The sequence below is a fragment of the Dasypus novemcinctus genome, chromosome X (assembly GCF_030445035.2).
Source record: "Dasypus novemcinctus isolate mDasNov1 chromosome X, mDasNov1.1.hap2, whole genome shotgun sequence".
NCBI classification, from domain to species: Eukaryota; Metazoa; Chordata; class Mammalia; order Cingulata; family Dasypodidae; genus Dasypus; species Dasypus novemcinctus.
Window position 1 is genome coordinate 150,470,850 of NC_080704.1, and position 9,582 is coordinate 150,480,431.

The window sequence follows — 9,582 nt, forward strand, 5'->3', positions numbered from 1 at the left end:
TATAGTTTACATTGGAGTTGACACTCTCTCTCAATTCTGTAGGTTATGGCAAATTATATAATGGCCTATATCTGTCATTGCAATGTCATTCAGGACAATTCTCAAGTTCCGAAAATTCCCCGGTATTATACCTATTCTCTCTCTGCCTGACCTCAGAACCTCCAGTGGCCATTGCCTCCACATCGTGTTGGCTTTTATAATGGAAATTTGTTAGATAAAAAGCCTACAGTTCTGAGGCTGTCAAAGTGTCTAAATCAATGCATCATCAAGATGCTGTCTCACCAAGTTGCAGCTGTGGGCAATCAGGTACATGGTGGCATCATCTAAAGATGCATTCTCTCTGAGTTCAGCCATGGGCAATCAAACACACAACAGGGCACAAAGCCAGTCCCATCTTTCCCCTTTCCTCTGGGGCTCATCTTTTCCAGACTCTTATCTCTGCTGCTTTTTCTGTGTCTGAGGCTTTTAATCCTCCATTTATAAAGGACTCCAGTAAAAGGATTAAGAGCAGTCCTGGGTCATGCCCTACTGAAGTAATCTAATCAAAAGTTTCCATCCACAACTGGTTTACAAGCACAGGAATGGATTCATTTTAAGGACATGATCTTCTGGGGTCCACCCAGCCTCAAATTGCCACAATAGGTATAAGTGATTACATGTATGTGAATGTATAGATCTGCACAAACAGACATGTATGTACATGTGTTGGATTATGTGTATATAAAATGTGAGCATGTGTGTGTAGGTGGGGGATGGGGAGGGTCTCAGCTGGCATTCACATGTTTCTGGGCATGGCTGGGAAACTGGTGGGGCAAACCGTTCAGAAATATATTTGTATTAAAGGGCCAAGGAGCCTCCTGAGACATCATTTATCCTAGGGAAAGAAAGAGTCATATATACAAACCTGGCCCAGCAAGAAAGCTTTAATCACTAGAGAGGAGAGACATTTCTTACAGGAGTATACAGCTGTCACATGAATAGGTCTCTGGGCCTAGCCTCACGAATCAAATGGCAAGGATTATGGGTATGCGGAAACTGTAATCAATAAAAATAAAAAGATTGGCTTGACCAAATCATTTTTTCATTAGGGCACAAACCTGATTGCTTTGGGACTCCAATAATTCATTTATTCAGTCAACAGATATTTATCTACAATTTGCTTTTTGCCAGATACTGTGTTAGGTGTTGGGGATATAGTGGTGAAAAAAAGCAGACACAGTTTTCATTCTAGGGTATCCTATAAAGGAGAGGAGCATTTATTGTCACACCATATCAAACACCACCATATACTTTGACATCTATGGGAAGGGTCACAGCTAGTCTATGCTGTTTCTTTGTATGAACTAGAAAATGAAACCTGTTCTAGGCAGGCCTGAAGCTTGATAAGGGGATAACACCCTGTCTGGTGAGGTGAATTAGAATTAGGCATCCCCTCTCTCCTTCAGGGCAGAGTCGACTCCACAGTCATACTGCTAGGCAGGGGAATGCAGGTGGGTTTTCATTCCCCCCATAGTTCCCTCAACCAGGCATATCTTGTGCTGTGTACAAACTGCACAACTGGCCATGGTGGCCTTGAGTGCAAGGCTCCAAACTATCAGCAGTTACTCTGGGCATAAGATAGTGATGCCCAGCACTAATTGTGGTGGAATCTAGCAAAAGCTACTTCTAGGAGAAGTTATTACCCAACAGAAGTAAAACGGTCCCCACTGTGAGTGGCAAAAGACAGTGGAAGCATCTGGTACCCAGTGGTTGTGGCACAGTACTGACCAAATGCAGCATTACACAGCATATGACAACTATGCCTCATCTCTTCCAGCATCTTATCTCTGCTGCTCAGTGATGCTTAGATTGCACAAGAGTACCCAGAACATATAAGCTGGAACAGGAAAATAGGAAAAAGAAAACACAAAAGTTGGGTGGAAACCAATAGGACTTATACATGAGCACAAATGAGATTAGTGAGATTCCTCCTGAAAACAAGTAAAAAAGCTTGTAGTGGTAAGAACCCTTCAGGGAACTGATAGAAGAGGTAAGAACTTGAAAAAATGTGTAGGTGTGTACGTGTGTGGGTGCACTCGCATACCAGAGGCTCCACTCTATCTCATATAAAGGATAGAGCACAAGATCTGTAACCATAGTTTTCCTACCTCACAGAGAGGAGAGGCAGTTTTTCCTAGTGTAAAAAAAGTACCCCACTCAGCTAACATGGAGGTGAAGAAGGTCAACCACCACACCAGGGAGACAAGAGTGCCTACAACTGAAAGCAAGAGAATTGCATCCAGCATTCATGTGGCATCTAAGCCTCCTCTTGATATAGATGTGTAGTGGACATTCTAAGGTCCACAGGATGGAGGAATAGAGTATGGATTAGAGTGGACTTACTGATATTCTATTCATGAACTATTGTGATTAGTAATCAAAGAAAATGTGGCATTGGTGTGGAGAAAGTGGCCATGATGGCTGCTGGGGGTAGGGAGTGGGAGGAAGAGATGTGATGTGGGGGCGTTTTCGGGACTTCGAGTTGTCCTGGGTGGTGCTGCAGGGACAGTTACCGGACATTGTATGTCCTCCCATGGCCCACTGGGTGGACTGGGGGAGAGTGTGGGCTATGGTGTGGACCATTGACCATAAGGTGCAGTGGTGCTCAGAGACGTATTCACCAAATTCAGTGAATGTCTCATGATGATGGAGGAGGTTGTTATTATGGGGAGAAGAGTGGTGGGGGTATATGGGGACCTCATATTTTTTAAATGTAACATTAAAAAAATAAAGACAAAAAAATATCTTTAAAAAGTCAATGCTTTCTTCCTGAAGATGGGCTAGCAGCAATCCTGGACTCCTCTGTCACATGACAAGGCACATGGTGGCATCTACTGGTCTCTCCCTTCTATTCTGAGTTTCCTTGCTTTCAGCTTCTTGCTTCAATGGCTTTCTCTCTTTGGCTATTCGGGGTCTCTTTCCTTTCCAAATAAATTTCATAGTTTCTCTAGTTCGTTAAAGAATGATGTGTTGATTTTTATTAGGATTGCATTGAATGTGTAGATCAGTTTTGGTAGGATAGACATCTTAATAATATTTAGTCTTCCTGTCCATGAACAGGGAATATTCTTCCATTTATTTAGGTCTTCTTTGATTTCCTTGAACACTGTTGTGTAGTTTTCTGTGTATAAGTCTTTTACCTCTTTAGTTAAGTTTATTCCTAGGTATTTGATTTTTTTATTTACTATTGTAAATGGTATTTGATTCCTGATTTCCTCCTCAGATTGCTCATTGTTGGTGTACAGAAATGCTACTGATTTTTGTGTATTTATCTTGTTACTTGTGACTTTACTGGACTCATTTATGAGTTCCAGAAGCTTTGTTGTAGACTTCTCAGGGTTTTCTATGCATAGGATCATATCATCTGCAAATAGTGAAATTTTGACTTATTCCTATCCAATGTGGATGCCTTTTATGTCTGGTTCTTGCCTAAGTGCTCGAGCAAGTACTTCTAAGACTATGTTAAATAGAATGGGTGATAGTGGGCATCCTTGTCTTGTTCCTGATCTTAGAGGGAAAGATTTTAGGACTTCACCATTGTAAATGATGTTAGCTGTGGGTTTTTCATATATACTCTTTATCATGTTCAGAAAGTTTCCTTCTATTCTGATCTTTTGCAGTGTTTTTATCAAGAAAGGGTGCTGTATTTTGTCAAATGCTTTTTTCTGCCTCTATAGATATGATCACATGATTTTTTTCCCTTCAGTCTGTTTATGTGGTGTATTACATTAATGGATTTTCTTACGTTGAACCATCCTTGCATACCAGGAATGAACCCCACTTGGTCATAGTGTATAATTTGTTTAATGTGTTGTTGAATACGATTAGCAAGTATTTTGTTGAGGATCATATCTTTCTTTATCACCCACTTTGTACTTGGGACTGAGATAATCAATGAATGAGACATAATCCTTTCTTTTTCAATGCTTTTTTTTCTCCAGAAGGGAGAGGAACAAGCAATTCCAAAGCATGAGTAGAGGATAGGCAAAAAAAAAAAAAAAAAAAAAAAGGAAAGGAAGGGAGTTCCAATGAAAGAAAGTATGAACAAAGGCCTGAGAGTGTATGCAAAGAATTACAAAGCCATTTGCTATTAAAAAGAAAGGTTTGAGGGCACCAGTGTTTGGGAAAGAAGGCTGGACAAATAGGCAGGGGTGAGGTCATGCTAAGAAGTTTGGACCAAACCTGATGGTGATAAGAGCCTTATGAGGAGCATTAGGTTGGGTGAATCAGGATTATATTTACATTTGTAAAAGATTACTCTGGCTATTTTGTAAAGGAAGGATTAGAGTAGGTGAAGTGTGGAAACAGGGGACCAGTTCAGAAACTAGATTATTTCAAACTGTCCAGTTACTCAAACCAGAAACTACTTACTTTCTATTTCTCCCTCTTCATCAAAACCACCAGATAGTTTCATCAAGTCCTGTCTGTTCTATCGACAAAATTCATTTATATGCTCTGTATTTATTGGACCCTTCTATGAATCTGATACTGTGCTAGGTGAAAAGAACCCATATTTCTTCCTCTGAAGAGAAGCTGATTGCCTTGTGGGGGATACAGACATGTAAATAGATCATTTTGAAATAATGTGATAAGTATTGACTGGTTGCTATCCAAGCCTGGGTGGAGAGGGGCGAGAAAGACCAACCATCTCAGCCTGAGGAGAATGAAAGATCAGGGAAAGATCATGGAAATGAGGTATGAGTTATGTCTTGAAGGATGAGTAAGAGTTTCCTAGTGGGGGAAGTTGGAGAGAGAGCATTGCATGTGATGGGAATGGCTTGTGCAAAGGCATGGAAATGTGAATGAATCAGGTGTGCTTGGAAACCAACAAAAAGTTTGGGACAACTGGGAATATTGCTTAGGTTATGAGAGGAGATATAGAAGAACATAAGGTGGAGACGTAGGCCAAATGCAGAATGTGAAAGCCCTTGCTTGATGCAGTGGATCCCCGAGAGCCAGGAGAGTTTTAAGCTGAAGAATGTGATACGGTCAAATTGATTATTTGAGTCCACATCTTAGGATTCCCCATCTCTTCATGCTCCCTGACTTGGCCCAATTAAAGCTTTGTTCTCTCTCATCTATATGATTGCACTAGTCTCCTGACAGATCCGCGTGCCCCACGCAAAACCCCTCTAATCCATCCTGCACATTGGCATTTTTCTAGAACAATCTGCTCCTGCCATCTTCTTGCTGCAGCCTGCCAGTGGCTCTCCATTGCTGCCAGGAGAACTCCTCAAATGCTCAGCATGGTATGCAAGACCTGCACATTCCAGCCTAACCTGCTTTGCAGCCTCACCTCCCATTTCTCCTCTCCACAAATTTCTCCTTAGCCTTCAAGATTTAACTCACAAGGCAAGTTCCTCTGACCTTCTCTTGACCCCCACAGGGAAAACAAATTCCTTCCCTTCTCTGGTCTCCCTGGCATCTGGTACATGCTGATATTACAGCATATATCACATCGACTCATAATTATTGCCTGAAAGTCTGTCTCTAGGGCTAGAATGTAACCTCTGCCAGAGGATGGGGCCAAATCACATTCCTCTTATAAACTCAGCTCATTGCACAGTGCCTGGCACATACTTAGAAGCTCAGCCAAAAGTTAAATGAGGGCACTGATCTTCTTGGCCCTTTTTCGTCTAGAATAGTTATCCTCTTCACCACCCAACTATTTATTCTTGATGGGAAGTCATTCCTCTTTTAAGCCAGGTTTTCATTTTTACGTCACTGCAACTATTCATTTTAGCCAGCTGGAGAGCAAAAGTCTTAGGATTGTACTGTAGCTCAGGCTTCTCTTGGGTTAGAGAGTAAGAGCTTCAATCCCCATGCTGACCTGTCAGGAGGGACTCAGGCACCCACAAGACCCAGCTTGCGACCAAGCAGTAATAATAAAGCCATGTGTCTTCCTTTTAAACGTCCACTCTTGCATTCACATCTGTATATTTTGGGGTGTGAGCAAAGGATAAAAAGCATTCTTAGAGTTATCTTGGGGCATGGCCTAATGTCAACACTTCCACTGAGATTTTCCTAAGGATCGCCACATATATATCCAAGAGGGACCACTGGAAACCAGAGAGAATTGTTCTTGTATCAGGGCACTACCAGGGACTTCCTCTTATATAAACAGTGAGCCCCCCAATTTTGATTTATTAAAGGATCAAGACCTTCAAAGCCTTCAATTTCTTCAAAGGGTCAAATCCTTCAATTTCTTCAAAGGGTCAAAACCTTCAAATACTTATATTTCTCAACTGTAGATTTAACATCTGCTCACTTTCAAGCTCCCAGAAAAGTTCAGCTTGGTCCCAAGTCCCTCTCCCCCTTCACAACACCCAACCTTTAAAGTTTACAGCAGCTGGTGGGATCCTCAAACTACTAAGTTCAGAGCATTCCCTGGGGCTTTTAGCATGAGGAAGAAAGTACCTAGAGCCTTGGAAGCCAATTCCCGGAGGACTTTCTGTGGCATCTAGGATTATCTAGTTACTGGGCAGACTGCACAGATCTCTGATACACATTCTTGGGGCTGACATTTATGGGGTAGTCTTTGGCCAATCTGAAAATGTCTCCAACTATTGGGGTCAAGCGATTTGGAGATGGAGTCTTGGGGCTTGGTTCTGTGAAGCAGATTTTTAAAAATTTTAAAAATTACTTCTAATAGTTTTATTACTCATAAAACTCCCCATCCAGAGATTCATAGAGGTAAATGGCAAAGGGCAGGGTAGCAGTTTAGTTACATGGGGTACAAGTTAGGTGGTAGGTACAATAAGGGAATAGGTGCAGGGATAAAGGAAAGGCAAGATGGGTTGACTTTAGGGGTGTAGGTGGAGATCCACCTGAGGTTTTGCAGAGAGAACAGGAATCATCACCTCATTAAAGGAGAACTATTTGAAAGGTTTCTGGGTCCCAACATAAACATTTCTCTGACTTCTCTAAGAACGAAGTAAGGACAAGTTAGCTTCAGTATCTATTGGAGAGGAAAACTAGGCATAGGGAAGCAAATAACCTTTTTTGATTGGGTTCTCCCCAGACGCTTGGAGGATTTAGTTTTAGACTCAAGGCCCTTCAGTCTGTATTCACAGCCTGCCCATACGAACCATCCCTCTATGGCATACATTTTCCTTGGAAGTGAGTTTAGAAGCAAATATTTCTATTAAAATAAAAAGAAAAGGCAGAGGGAAGAATAGGTGTAATATGGGGGAAACTGGGGAACACTGGAATTGTCCTGCATGACAATGCAATGAGGGATACAGGCCATTATACATTTTGTCAAAACCTATAAAATTTTGCAGGATAATGTGCAAACTATAGTCCACGGTTAGTAGCATTGCTTTGATATATGTCCATCAATTTTAACAAATGTATCACGCTAATGAAAGATGTTGTTAAGGGGGGAAAGTTGGGATTGGAATCCCCTATATTTTTGATGTAATGTTTATGTAATCTAAAGCTTCTTTAAAAATTAAAATAAAGGCAAAACAAACAAGCAAAAAACAACTTAGCACTGTAGAAGATGAAGGAAGATGTGGGGAGGAAATGTGTTCCCCTTGCTACTTAAATGCTATCAATGAAAAAGACCAGTAGGGAACATCAAGGTTAGGATTTTCTAAAAAGTAAACACTCATCTGTCATACTGATTCTGTGAATACTATTTCAAAAAACATTTATTGAGCACCTATAATACACTAGCCAGAGACAAGCACTGAGGATGAAGAGGTCACTTAGGCAAACTCCTTACTTTCAAGGAGCTCACAGTACATGGGGGAAAACTCTTAAACTATAAATATGATTGCAGGACCATTGCATTTGGGAGTGGTATAGCCTGGTCCATTAAGCATAGTGCTTATAAGTACCTGACTAATGAAGGATGCTGTTAATGTGGGAAAATGTGGGAGGTGTGGAAAGTGGAGCATATGGGAACCCCCTGTATTTTTTATGTGATATTTGTACAATCTAAGTATCTTTAAAAATAAATAAAATTAAAAAAAAAAAGAGAGAATGCCTGTGAGCCACAGGACTATAGCTCTTTGCTAACAAGAGATAGGTAAGGGACCATCCGCACTTCTGGTCCTCCACTCAAACTATAAGTTTAAATGTAGTAAAAGGGTGCAGCTGAGCTCTGCAATGAATTCTAGATACAGCTGCTAAATCTGACTACAGTTCTTCTGGCACTGCTACCTGGGTTGGATTCTGCCTGGGGGCCAAAGGCTGCCAAATCCTCATTTAAGACATTACCTTCCTAAAGAAAAATAGCTACAATGAAAACAGCTTAGGTCTTACATAAACTCATAGCAATATAACCACCCACATTACCTTTAAATAGGACCCATAGTATTTTGTTACATATGGACTGTCACGCTGACTTAAAAGTTATTTCTTGCTGTGTCTTTTCTTGTTTCCATAAGCTTTGTAATTTTAATAGTGCCCATTTGACTCTATCTAATGTTGAATTTCTTTTCAAACTTCTCCCAAAGAGTCTTTCTCAGCATTTTAATCATTTGACCTTTCCTTTATGAGCTTAAGCCACAACTTTCCTGAGCACTGTGGTTTTGTCAACTATAAAATGGGGGCAATAAAGCCCAAATCATCATAGCAGTAAGGTCAAAATGAAATACATGTATCTGAAAGCGGGAATCTATTTAGAAAATTGTCCCTGCTTTAAATCTGACAAGAAGTGTTATAGCCTTGGATCTTGACTTCAAGATGCTGTAACCTGGAGAAGTGTGAGGACTACACGAATTTTCTTCTAGTCTAAGACTAGGGAAGAAGATGAAGATGATCTGGCTGTGACAGAGTAGCCTACTAATACCAAAACTAATTTGGCTCATCAAGCTAGTTTCTTTTAGCTCTTACTTAGCTGCTCATTCTCCCTGCCTCCCCCTCTCATTCTCCTGCTCCGTTATTATTCACTTGCTGAATGAAGGGAAACTACTTGTACAGTGGAAAGGGGTGGGGGTTGCAGTCATGAGTGCCTTCATTGTAGAAAGGGCGTTTTGGATTACAAGGGCAACATCTAGTACCAGCATATATGGGTGCCTAGGGTCCAATTAATGACCAATAATCGATAGTAAACAATAAAATATTTTCTATATGTCATGCATGACACATACATCAATCTGCCCATTTGCTTACAAAAAATTTTTAAAGTCCATTCTGTAGTATTTTGACAGAAAGAACTGTCCAACTTCTAAGAAAAGACTGATTATGGGTCAAAAATTCATTAAGGTTAAAAAAAATCTATTCAGTTCAACAATTTAAAAATACTGGCTTACGCAGTGAATTAAAGTGATTACCAGAAACTTCCACTGGTTAAATCAAAGTGATAATTGTGTTAAATTTTCTTAATCCATTAAATATTCCAAACTTTCATTATATTGCTTAATTTTACCTGAAATTCCTTACACATGGATAATTACCTGCCAACAAATTTGTAATTCTGCCACTTTCGCATATGGGAAAAGTCCTATACATTATTCTTTTTTTACCTGTTATCTATAACTTCTAATTAATTTATAAGTTATTCAAATTGATTACTCTAAAAGTTACTACATT